Below are 12500 nucleotides of genomic sequence, written 5' to 3'. Positions count from 1 at the left end.
CTATACTTTTATGTCTAAATGAAAGCTTATTCTTGTAGCAGTTTAGTTGCTTATTCTGTTTCTTGTAACATTTAGGTATTCTACATACAGAAATAACTATTTTATGGAACTATTACATAAAATATGGGACATAATTATGTCCTACAATCGCAGGACATTTGCCATTTTTAATATTTTTGGTAAGAACACAACTGCCCAGAGAGGGACTGTCCCTCACAAAGTGGGATAGGTGGTAACCCTAACCACTGGGTTAGGCTTAGCAAAGGGCAGTGGTGTGCAAACATGCTGCGTTTTGCTTCCAATTGATATAACAATCAACACTACAATGAAATACGGGCACGGGGTTTTAAATGTCATTTGTTCAAGGGATGGGGGCTCAATATTCAGCTATGTGCCTTTGTGTTTACTTTTTATTTTGGTGTTCACGGAACTGTCTTGTATGCTTTGCATACATTTCAGTATCCACGGACACTGACAGGAGTGATTACTATTACAGGCAGGCTGTACTAGTCAGCATTTAAGTTGCGTGTCTGCTGCTGACATATTCACGCCTCCGTGCAGCACTTAGATATGTCCCTGCACTCACGCACATTTCCTGTGCACATGGACATTGCAGCAGCGCGCCTTCATTAATATGCATATGGTGCTGCTGCTCCATCTCTACGCCGCACAGTTGGGGCAAGGCTAACACCGTCCTTGTGCCGAGCTTCATGAATCCCAGGGAGAGAATTTTACTGGCATTTATTACTAGATGCCAGTAGAAATCCAGGGCTTAATGACAATATAGCTATTACTCCAGTACTAAAACTAAGAACAGCTAGATTATGATTTAATATAATGGGGTTCCTATTAGAATGACGAAAACTCATTTTATCGAATGCATTTTCATTGACACCTAAAGAGCGAAAAGGCAAAACAGCGAAGTGGCTGTTCAGCTAATTCTTTCCCTGGGAAAGATGTCGCTTGTCCTTTTCATTGCTTTGCCATGTTCTGCACTGTAGTGTGGTCCCTTGTCCAGTATAGCTCCTGAGTGTAAATGTGCAACAGCTACTGACCTTAGGGTTAGGATGTGGGTTAAGGTAAGTGTATATGTCTGAAAGTGTTTACTGTTTTTTTTGCGTTAGATGTACGGTTTAGTTAAGTGCATATGTGTTTTAAGCTGTTTACTTTTGATTTGGGGGCAGAATTAGGGTTAAGTGTGTATGTTCAAAAAAGCAGCAAAAGATCCACCGGAGGTACAGCGTTCCGAAAATGTAGAAAAATAAAACAAACCAGTCACAAGCGGAACGCTGATGCTTGCTGTACAAATGCAGTAACTGTAGACAGTAAAAGTAAACCAGTAACACAATACGATCCAATAACACGATGCAAGATTCACGAACAGGAACTCCTTTATTTAGTTTCAGTAAGCGCTTTTTGGGTGAAAGCTCCGCTTGTGACTGATTTGTTTTAAGTGTGTATGTGTTTGGAACTGTTTACATAACTGTCCAACAATTACTGACCTTTGGATTTCGGTGTGGGTTAAGGTAAGTGCATATGTTTTAAAATCAAACAACAGATATATACCCACGATATCCAGGTGCCTCTGTAGCAATAAAAGAGTCCAGTTACGAAAAACAGGCAAAGGCAAGGCTCCAGATTTTCCAATTTTTTAATAAAAGAAGAGACGCAAGTGCTTTTACAATAATGCTTCTTCAGGTGTATGGATAGAATCTAAATTACACCATTCTTATACCATTTAATTCTGTCACATGATTCATCATTCAGCTCTTAAAGGTAAAACTACTTACAAAATATATTTTAACAACACAACACTCATCCCCCTTTTTTATCTACGTAATTGTCTTTGTTTAAGTTTAGGTCTTAGAGGTATATGGTCATTAAGACCATAATGACATAGGGACTAAACCCTGTGGAAAATGTCAGATGTGCACATATATGGCAAAAGATATGCTAGTGTTTAGACATCCAGACACAGGGGAATTAGTTTACATCAGAATTGGTGCAACGTGATAGTTTGCATGTAGTGTACCTTTCTGTGTGCCAAGTATGCAATAAATTCTATGTTGGCAAAATGGATAGACAGTTTAAGGATAGGGTAAGAGAGCATTTGTACCACATTAGGAAAAATAGCACATTTAATGCACTAGCAAAACATGTTAACCAAACAACAGAACATCATTCATTTAAATTTATAGTTCTGTGGAAATGCTTAGAGAATCCAAGAAGAAATGACAACAGAAACAGGACTGAAGAACTGGAGGCAGAATGGATAGCGAGACTGAGAGCTGATAAAGGACATGGTCTCAATGACCATATACCTCTAAGACCTATACTTAAACAAAGACCATTGCATAGATAAAAAAGGGGGGTGTGTGTTGTGCTGTTAAAATATATTTTATAAGCAGTTTTACCTTTAAGAGCTGAATGGTGAATCACTGGACAGAATTAAATAGTATAAGAATGGCTTCATTTAGATTCTATCCATACACCTGAAGAGGCATTATTGTGAAAGCGCCTGTGTCTGTTTGTCCTTTTATTAAATAGTTGGAAAATTTGGAGCCTTGCCTTTGCTTGTTTTTTGTAATATGTTTTAAAATGTTTATTTTTTTTCTGTTTTTGCGTTAGATAAGTTGAGTGACATGCATATGTGTTTTCAGCTGTTTATTTTTTTGGGGGGGGGTTAGAATTAGGGTTAAGGTACGTGTGCCTGTGTTTGGAAGTGTTTACTGTTTTTTATTTATTTTTTGGTTGGAACAGTGATTTCTTTCCCTAGGAAAGAAATCGCTATTCTGAGGTGTTGGCATTTTCAGCTTTCGCTGAAAAAGGGTCGATGAAACATTGTTCGCTGTTTTAAGCATTCAATGGTTTAATATAGACCCATATAATGGTGTCATTTCATACATAGAGTTGTTAGCATATATTTCTTAGTATTATAGTTCATTTATGTAATATTTTATGATAAGGTTTAATATTATCATTTTTAGCATTTTTCATATGACTTTTTGTCAAATAGGAATATGTATGATGTAGAAGATTAGAAATGTTTTAACATGTGAGATGGCATAAGTAAGACTAAAGGTACTTTTAATTTAACACAGCATAATGTGTGTTAAGTGACTTGATTTAGTTAATTCTCTCTTAAATTTTAAAAACGTTTTAAAATATTATTAAATAGAGCAATATACTGAATTGATATTTGAAAGTATATCCCCCAGATTTAGCAATCCTCCGTGTAAGACTAAATAAGTCTTACACGGAAGCTGCAATTGAACGGTATGACGTCAGCATGCCATGCATATTCATGAGGGCATGTTGATTCATACCCTAGTCTAACATGGTCCATGTAGGAAAGTAGGGGGCGTGTCCAACTGCCAAGTACTGCAAAGGCACGCCCCCAGAAGAGTCATAGTCCTGATAGTAAATACCCACGAGCGAGTCCGCTGAAATGTCAAGGAACACAACACCACAAATCCCCCCAGACTAAACCCTACTGAAAATGTGTAAAATGTAAAAATAACAGTTTCAGTTTTTTTTTTATAATTTCCAATATGTTTGCCCGCATTTGCGCTCGTTTGCGCTGGTATGCCCTTCGCTCAGCCACAGTTAGCAGACATTGAAAAGCATATAAGATCTACATATGCAAATTAAGCCAAGTAGCAATAGTGTTGCGGTAGAGATGTCAGCCAAAGAGGAGGTAGTCACGGTTCAAGCCCCCACAACATCATTCTCCATTTTTATTTAAATAAGTATGAAACAATGCCCCAACATATATAACTATAATTTAAGTAAAATGTAATGAAATGGCCCATGTATTTGTGAACAAAACCGATATAATATATAAAAAAGGATCATAATTGCCTATAGCTCAGCAGCGCTTTAACAAGCTTAATATGAGTGCCCGTAGCTGAGCAGCGCTTTAACAAATTTAATATGAGTGCCCATAGCTCAGCAGCGCGTTAACAAGCTTAATATGAGTACCCGTAGCTCAGCAGCACTTTAACAAGTTTAATATGAGTACCCATAGCTCAGCAGTGCTTCAGCCAGCTTAATATGATTGTTTATAGCTAAATAAAGCATTACCCAGCATAAGCCGTTTGCGCGGAGCTGCACAGCGTGCCAACCAGCTTACCATCGGGCAACGTTGGGCAACATGTAGCAAAGTCGCCTTTACACAGACACACCTCCTAGCCTGTCTAGACAGTAGTAAAATAAAAAAGCAATGACAAAGGTCAAACCCGGGATACTGTGCACCATAGTCAAAGTACTGAACCACTAAGCCATATCAGCTGTACTTAGAAATACAGTATTACCATACATATAGGAATGAATGAAAATATAACCATGACAAAGCAGGTTTGCTGTAAGCTGATAAATATCCAAAACGGCAAATCACAAATAAGTGCGGGAAAACTGGCATATATAAGCCCAATAGGTGGGAATACACACCATAACTGATTGTGGTACCCATTTGCAGTCAGGATGGCAGGTGCAGGAGAGGGAAATCACTTTAGAGCACAAAGGTGGGGCATTGAGGAGTCAAAATATATGGTTTGGCTCCTAGTCCATCATCATGAAGGCCAACTCATGCAGGGCCAGGTTCAATGGGGAGCGTACAAGGCAGAGGCATGGAACCGGTTGGCACATGATCTCACCAGTGCCACAGGCATTCCAAGGACTGGTGAGCAGGTCCGTCACTACCATGCGGACCTGAAGCAAAGAAAGGAGGACCAACTGAACCGATGGATCCAGGAGGCCCATCATATGCCCAATGCCCCATTACTGAGTAAGTATCCATGTCATTAAGTATGTAAGAAATGCTATCCTAGCCTATAGTATGGATAGGTATGTTCCAATATTCCTTCATTTATATTACAGCTGCAGGTGTTCGTTCTGCAAATCGGCAAGCCTATGCTGATAGGCTGGCAAGGTTGCGCTACCAGGCAGGTTAGTAATTATTCTGCTGGTATTGTCATAGAATATAAGAGAGACAGCCTGTAAAAGAGTTCAGTGTTGTAACCCAGTAATAAAGGTCAAATAAGCCTAGAAGAAAGATTCTGCTAGTATTGTAAGATTAGATAAGTGATGCAGCCTGAAAAAGAGTATTGCAATCCATTAGTAAAGATTAAACAAGTCTCAAATAGAGTTTCCACCTGTATTGTAATATCAGATAATTGCTTCAGCCTGAAAATGAGTGTTGTAATCCATCAACAAAGGACAGACAAGTGTCGAATACATCCTTGTAAATTCTGCCATATGAAATAAGTGAGTCAGCTGTAAAGGATTGTTGTAACCCAGTAATAAATGTTAATAAAGCCTAGAATTAAGTACCATACTGAAATGTAAATATAAAATAAATGAGAGAGTGTGAGAAAGAGAATTTGACGTTACCAAGAAAGCTGTAATAAGTCTGGAATAAAGGTATACTGCATGCACTACATAATGAAATGAATGAGACAGCAACAACCAAAGAGTGAAATGTCTTTAATAAAGTACAGAACCTGGACTGTGTCCGTCCCACATTTCGGATATGTTGCTGTACCCTTGCATTATGGAGATAGTATGGTTGTATGAAATGCTGAATATCCACAGTTGTCTAGACCCATATAAATCAAATGTAGCAGGATGCTTTACCTGAGCACAGCCAGATATGAACATATATGAATAAAAATGGAATGTATATTAATGTAGCAGTAACATCTCCATCACCAACATTCCTAAGGTTACATACAGGAAACTGTACTAATACATGTAGGGGATATATATCTGCATCTACTAGGAATGTACAGTATATGTATAGGTAGTTTAAGTTGTTAATGTAATATTTCTCCACCCTACCCTATTTTCACAAATGATGCCATTCCACACCAAACTGGGTATGTGTATTCAGAATTAATTCCTATGGACATTTGTCCTTTGGTTTATACATATCTGCATGTACGTTGATGCATGTGCCCTGTTCACATATCCAAACCTGATGGCCTGTTGCCACCAATCAACCCTGCATGCTGTTGTAATGTCCACTGTTGTTCTAAATATGCATGTGTTATGTTTGCTGCTCAATGTTCGGAATTCATGTGTGTTTGGTTAATGGGAATACTAATGCATGCTGTTACAACTAATTTTGAATGGTGTTGTTTGTTACTAACCCAAAATGCCATAAAATACTGCTAAACATAGGACACCAGGGAAGGCGGTTTCCAGCGGACCCACCTCTCCCACCTCAGCTGGCAATTGCACCTGACACCACTGCCCAGCCCGGGACCCACTCCTCCGGTGGCCCTGTACCACCTTTGGGTGGAAGCGCTGCAGGGGATGGGGCTCGCCCCCCCTCTGCAAGCGTGGCCGGAGGAGATCCTCCCCTCACCCTCCAGAGGGTACAATCTGTGGTGTGTAGTGAGATCAGGCATGCTGTGTTTGATCCGCTACGCCAGCTTGAGGCAAGAGTGGCGCAACTCACGGGTGTGCCTGCCCCTCCTATCCAGCCCCCAGCACAGCCTCGGCCTGGGCTGTGAAGGTGCAGTGGTAACTGCCCATGGGTGGGGATCTCAGTTCCACTGTTGCCATCTGTGGGCTCATGGGCTTGCGATATCCAAACATCCATCCCTGTCAATTGTGTTTATCCACCACATGTGTCATACACCGCCTCTGTATGCGTCTTGTTTGTCTTGTCTGTTAGCCTCCCCAAACCACCTCCCCCAATATTCCTACTTCCTTTACCTCACATTCCACTCCTACCTGAAAAAAAAGGGCAATCTGTACCCGCAAAAAAATTACGCCCCATACATAGCTGCCCATTTTGCACACATGTCTGCTGGACATGTAAACTGATAATTACAATTGGCTGTACAACATATTTTGTTGTCCTCACCTCTCTCTCAGGGGTGGAAGGTGTCAAATCTCACTCTAGATTTCTAACATATGCACAGCTGTTGCTGGTAAAGAATTGGGCAGCTATGGGCCTTCCCTACATCCTTCCTGCACATCCCGAGCTTGTTTTCCTACTGTCCTACCCTCTTTGTGCCCCTTTTTCACCACTTTCCTATTTCCCCATTTCTTTTCTTTAAAAGAAATTAGTGCGGGTGTTAGCAGGAGTAAGCACTTTTAAGCAATAGTCAGCAGGTGTGCGCTTGTGTGCACTTAGCTAAGCGTAGATAAGCATAGCTAAGCATCGCGCAAACTCGCCCAAACCCGCTTACAACTGCTTAAAGTGCCTTAGTCACTCTGCATGACAAGGCCTGTAGTCTGCTTATCAGCAAAATAAAATACTTCTGTCAGTCTCGAACCCCGGAACATGGAATCACTAGACTGCATGAATGACCATTGAGCCACAGCAGATATACAAGAACTTGGTGCTGAAAAAAATATATCATGAAATACAATGAGTGAATGTAAATGGAAAATAGGAAGGCCATTACACAAAGCTTGTTCTGTGTATCTTTACTGGCAATTCTTGTGGAATTGCATTACATGAGTGTGATAAGAGAAACAGCCATGCTAGTAGGTAATAATGTTACAGTAGCACCTTACAAACCCCACACAGTATCAGAGCAGGGTAAACACCGCCATATTTGAATAGGTAAGAGGCCAGACCTCCCAACTGTGACTGATTTACAGGGATGTCCCTGATTTGCAAACAAATGTTAGCTGTGCCCCACTGACTCCCTGTGAAATGTACTAACAGTAGGCAGAAAGGTGGGGAATCCCACGTAATGGTAACTGTCAATAAGTTAGAGTAGACACTGCTTGCATGTCAGAAATGGTGTAGGAATACAAATGCTCAAAATACCCCACAGTCTCAACTGCAGAATATCTGAAATATATCACGGGTGTATCCCACTGATATGTACCTTTCCCTGAAGCTGGTCAAATATATACCTGAGAGTATCTGAGGCCAGGAAGTGTCAAAAACACACAGGCATATCAGTCTGTCTGCTGTTACACACTCTGCGAATAGGTGTAGAATTACTTCCACAAGCATGCCCCTATGTAGGAGTACAACACAGAAATATCAAAGGATGTAGCCATGTACTGCTAGCAACCACCTGTGACAATGTCATTGTGCAGGTGCTGAAAAGTCTGGTGTGGTGCACAGTCAAGAAATACTAGGCTAACCGCCGTCTACCAGCTGGATATGTCCACAGGTGGGAGGTACACAGACAGATTACTATCCATAATAATACACAGTACTGACATATGTCCACTTGTCGTGAGCAGACTGTGCTAATGTCAACACAAACAAAACACAAACTGTTCAGAAGTCAGTAACATACTAATGACAGTACAGCAGTTCACAAGCACTGCATGTGCCTGATATTCATAATTGTTAGTACAATACACTTAGTTGTCCTCACCCCTCTCTCAGGGGTGGAAGGTTTCAAATGTCACACCAAATGTCAAACATATGTACAACTATTGAAGTTAAAGAAATGTGCAGCTATGGTCCTTCCCTACACCCAGCCTGCACATCCCTAGCTGGTGTCCCTACTGACTTCCTGCTTCCCACTTACAACTGTTTAAAAGTGCCTTATTCACGCTGTATGACAAGGCCCTAGTACTGCTCAGCAGCAAAATAAAATGCCTTTGTAAGTGTTGAACCCCAGCCCTTTGACTCACCAGACTGCATGAAGTACCACCAAGCCACAGCAGACATATAAGAACTTAGTGCTGAAAGAAATATATCATGCATTACAAGGAGTGAATGTAAATGGAAAATAGGAAAGCCATAGCAACACATTCCAATAAAGACAAATATCAGGCATTCAAGAAGTGAATGTAAAGGGAAAATAGAAATGCCATAGCAACACATTGCAAGGACCACTGTTGTATGCCAGTTAATCCAGAAATCCCACAGGAAAGTACATACTCCCATGTAAACAGTGTTAGCATTAGCAGGTGTGAGTTAACATACACACTGAGAAGAGTGAACTGGAAGAAGCAACAGTCAGGTTTCAGTACTACATGCATTTCAGTGGCTGCAACACAGCCTCAGATATGAGAGATATACCAACCTTCTGACTGACACAACAGTGTCCATAGCAAACCAGCATGGTCCCCACCTTGCAAAACTGAAAGGCCTACGACTACCTAACCTATCATTTTATAGCAGTGTCCTGAAATCACAGTGAGAACTGCAATTACCACACAGCAGGCTGCATGCAATTACTAAATGCTGGCCATCAATTGTTGCAGAGGCCATCACATGCAAATGTGCAGATACACTGCCAGTCCACACATGCAATAATATCATTGCAGCAACTGGAGAGAGAGAGAGAGAAAGAGAGAGAGAGAGACCAAGAAAGAGAGAGAGAGAGAGAGAGAGAGAGAGAGAGGGAGAGAGAGAGGGAGGGAAGAAAGAGAGAGAGAGAAAGAGAGACACCAAAAAAAAAAAAAAAAAAAGAGCAAGCATGCCAAAAGAAAAAAGTTGTCAAAGACACCAATCCACAAAACACAGAAATACAACACATCAACAGGTACAACTGACAGAGGTGAGAAATACAAAGGTAATGTATGTAACAGATATGTATTTGCTGGCATCTGAATGATGTGTCTGAAAGGTAATCTACATACTGTGAACCCTCCATATGTGTTAGCAGTCTGTATCTATATGTATATGCAGATGTGCATAGGGCAAGGGACATACTGCAACTGTTAGTGAAGGCTGGACATACATATGTAGATGAAGATTGCTATGTGCACATATCAATGTAGGTTGTAGTGTGTGGCATTGAAAACAGCATGCAGTGCAGGTATATGTCATGTGGTGGTGAACTTCTGTGGGACTGAGGCAGTGAGGCCTGCTACAGCTATACGGCCTGAGGACAGCATAATGCATTCTGCACAACACTGTGCAATATCATTACATAATGGTATGTCTCACAACTGTTTCAGAAGTGATATTCCCACCATGAAAGGTGGGCAGTCTATGTGCCCAGATGTGCATGTATATGTACAGCAATGATGATTAGAAGTATGTGTGTGTATATATATGTACATATATATATATATATATATATATATATATATATATATATATATATATATATATATATGTATATATATATATATATATATATATATATATATATATATATATATATATATATATATATATATATATATATATATATATATATATATATATATATATATATATATATAGTAAAAATCAAAATGTCCCAAAGAATATGACGAAAACCACAAAGCAGTCAGTTAAGGCAATAAAACAAAATTTAAGCCACGTAGTAAAGCTGAAAACCACAGCAGCAAATTGCGATAAAACAGGTTTATTGATAAAACAAAAACAGTAAAAAGGACGTAAGCGCTTTCACGGACTACCTGTCCGCTTCTTCAGACGTAAATTGTAAAAAAGCGTTACAGCCTTAAATAGTATAATACAATAGATTAATTGTTTAATAAGACAATTAATTAAACCAATTAACATCTGATGGCTTAATCCTAACTAAAAAACATAATAAAATCAACAATAGTATTCATCTAAGGGGTCTAGCCTGTAAAATAGGTTTAAGTGGAACGGTTTCATTTAAACCGTGTCCACGATGCGCACCTAATCTTAGAATCCATTTGACTTCGGCACTTTCAGTTTTATTAGTGATATTACCTAATCTAAGGTTATCAGAAACTATGTGTAGGATTTGAAACATAAAAGTATGTGTAGCATCATTATTCAAAATGTGCTTAGCAATGGCGTTATAAGTTTCATTTCTCCTAACACAATAATAATGATCGCGAATTCTTTCGCGCAAAGATCTATTGGTCTTACCTATGTAATAGCAAAAACAGACTGTGCAATATGCGACATAGACTAAATTTTTTGTATTACAGCTTCCTGTACATCTAATGTCCCATAATACCCCAGTATCTGGGTGTCTGAAAAATCTGGATTCGTCTATGTAACAGCACTGATTGCAGTTACCACATTTCTTAGTGCCCCTTAGACAAATAGAACTAGAATCTGCTGTGGTGGAATCAACGTGACAAACCATTTGTTGCAATGTCTGACAGTTTTTATATATAAACATAGGAGCAGCACCCACTATTTTCTTGGTGTCATTATCCGAGGTTAGAATGTTCCAATTATTAGAAATTAAAAATGTATTTACTTGGCCTAAAAACACTGTTATTACTACTAATAATGAACATATACAACTTGCAGGTAACATGGGTAGTCGCCCTATTAATAAAACATTTTCTAGGAAGGAAAATATCGTTGATTCTAATATTAATTGTCAACGAGCCACTGATATGAGGAAATCAAAGGGTACACCTGTCGCTAAGCAACTAGATCGACGTGATGACGGCACTTCGTCCGTGATGGAACAGTTGCCTTCACCGGATGTTACATCGAATTATTCTACCCCCATGGAAGTTCCAGAAGCAGCGTCTAATGAATCCGTTGAAACTACACGGCCAACAATGGATGTGAGGAGGAAGTTAATACCGGATAATACACACAATCCTGATATGTTGGCTTTTCCTCTACCATACAAACCGGGAAGGAAGAAATCTGTGGATCAGGATACAACACGAGGCGTGAAACGCAAAGATGCCCCGTTGAATCCACAGGTACGAACATTAAAGAAAATGTGGGTCCACGACAACTAGTTTGGAATCTTTCCAAACATAGTTTGACTCGAGCAGAATTGCAATTGCTTAACAAAGGTCTTAAGTTTATACCTTCTACTAGTATTGACTATAGTGATGTACTTATAGCAATCAGGCTTTTTGCACGTGAAGTTTCTTTGAAATTATCAATGCGTGATAGTCTTGAGCGGCCCAATACTAACTTTAGAAGGAAAAGTGACTATACACCTGTTTTACCTGCAAATGTAGAAGTGTTTTTACAAGCCATGGAAAATGATATATACAATGACTGTCATTTTACTAAACCTGATTTTGACCACAATTTAGAGCTGAGTGAGCGTGAAGCACTTCAGAGCTTAAGAAATAACATCAATATTACGATTAGACCGTCCGATAAGGGTGGACCAGTGGTTGTCTTAGATACATCATACTATCTTGAACAAATGCTGGACATGCTTGCATCTGATGCATATACATTGATTGATTTAGATACTGTCTACAATGTAATTGAGCAGATCCATTTAGCTTTGCAAGATTGTTTTGATCTAGGGACCATGAACAAACAATTGTTTGATTATTTTTTGATACAATATCCAGTGATACCCAGACTTCATGGTTTGCCCAAAATCCACAAGAACCCTACTTTTCCTTTATTCAGACCCATCGTAGCTGGTGCTGGATGGGCGACTGAATCCATTTCTGTATATCTGGACCATGAATTAAAGCAAGTGTTATGTAATTATGACTATGTCCTTAGAGATACAGAACAATTTCTAAGAGAGCTTTTTAGCTTTACCCAAAACAATGACTCCACTGATCCGTTTTTGTTTGTTACAGCGGACGTTGAATCGTTGTTTACATGCATTCCAAATACAACTGGTATAGAAATTAATGCT

Source organism: Protopterus annectens, chromosome 3.part0, assembly GCF_019279795.1.
Source record: "Protopterus annectens isolate FY-2018-M chromosome 3.part0, PAN1.0, whole genome shotgun sequence".
In the NCBI taxonomy this organism is placed as follows: Eukaryota; Metazoa; Chordata; order Ceratodontiformes; family Protopteridae; genus Protopterus; species Protopterus annectens.
This window is presented reverse-complemented; position numbering follows the sequence as displayed.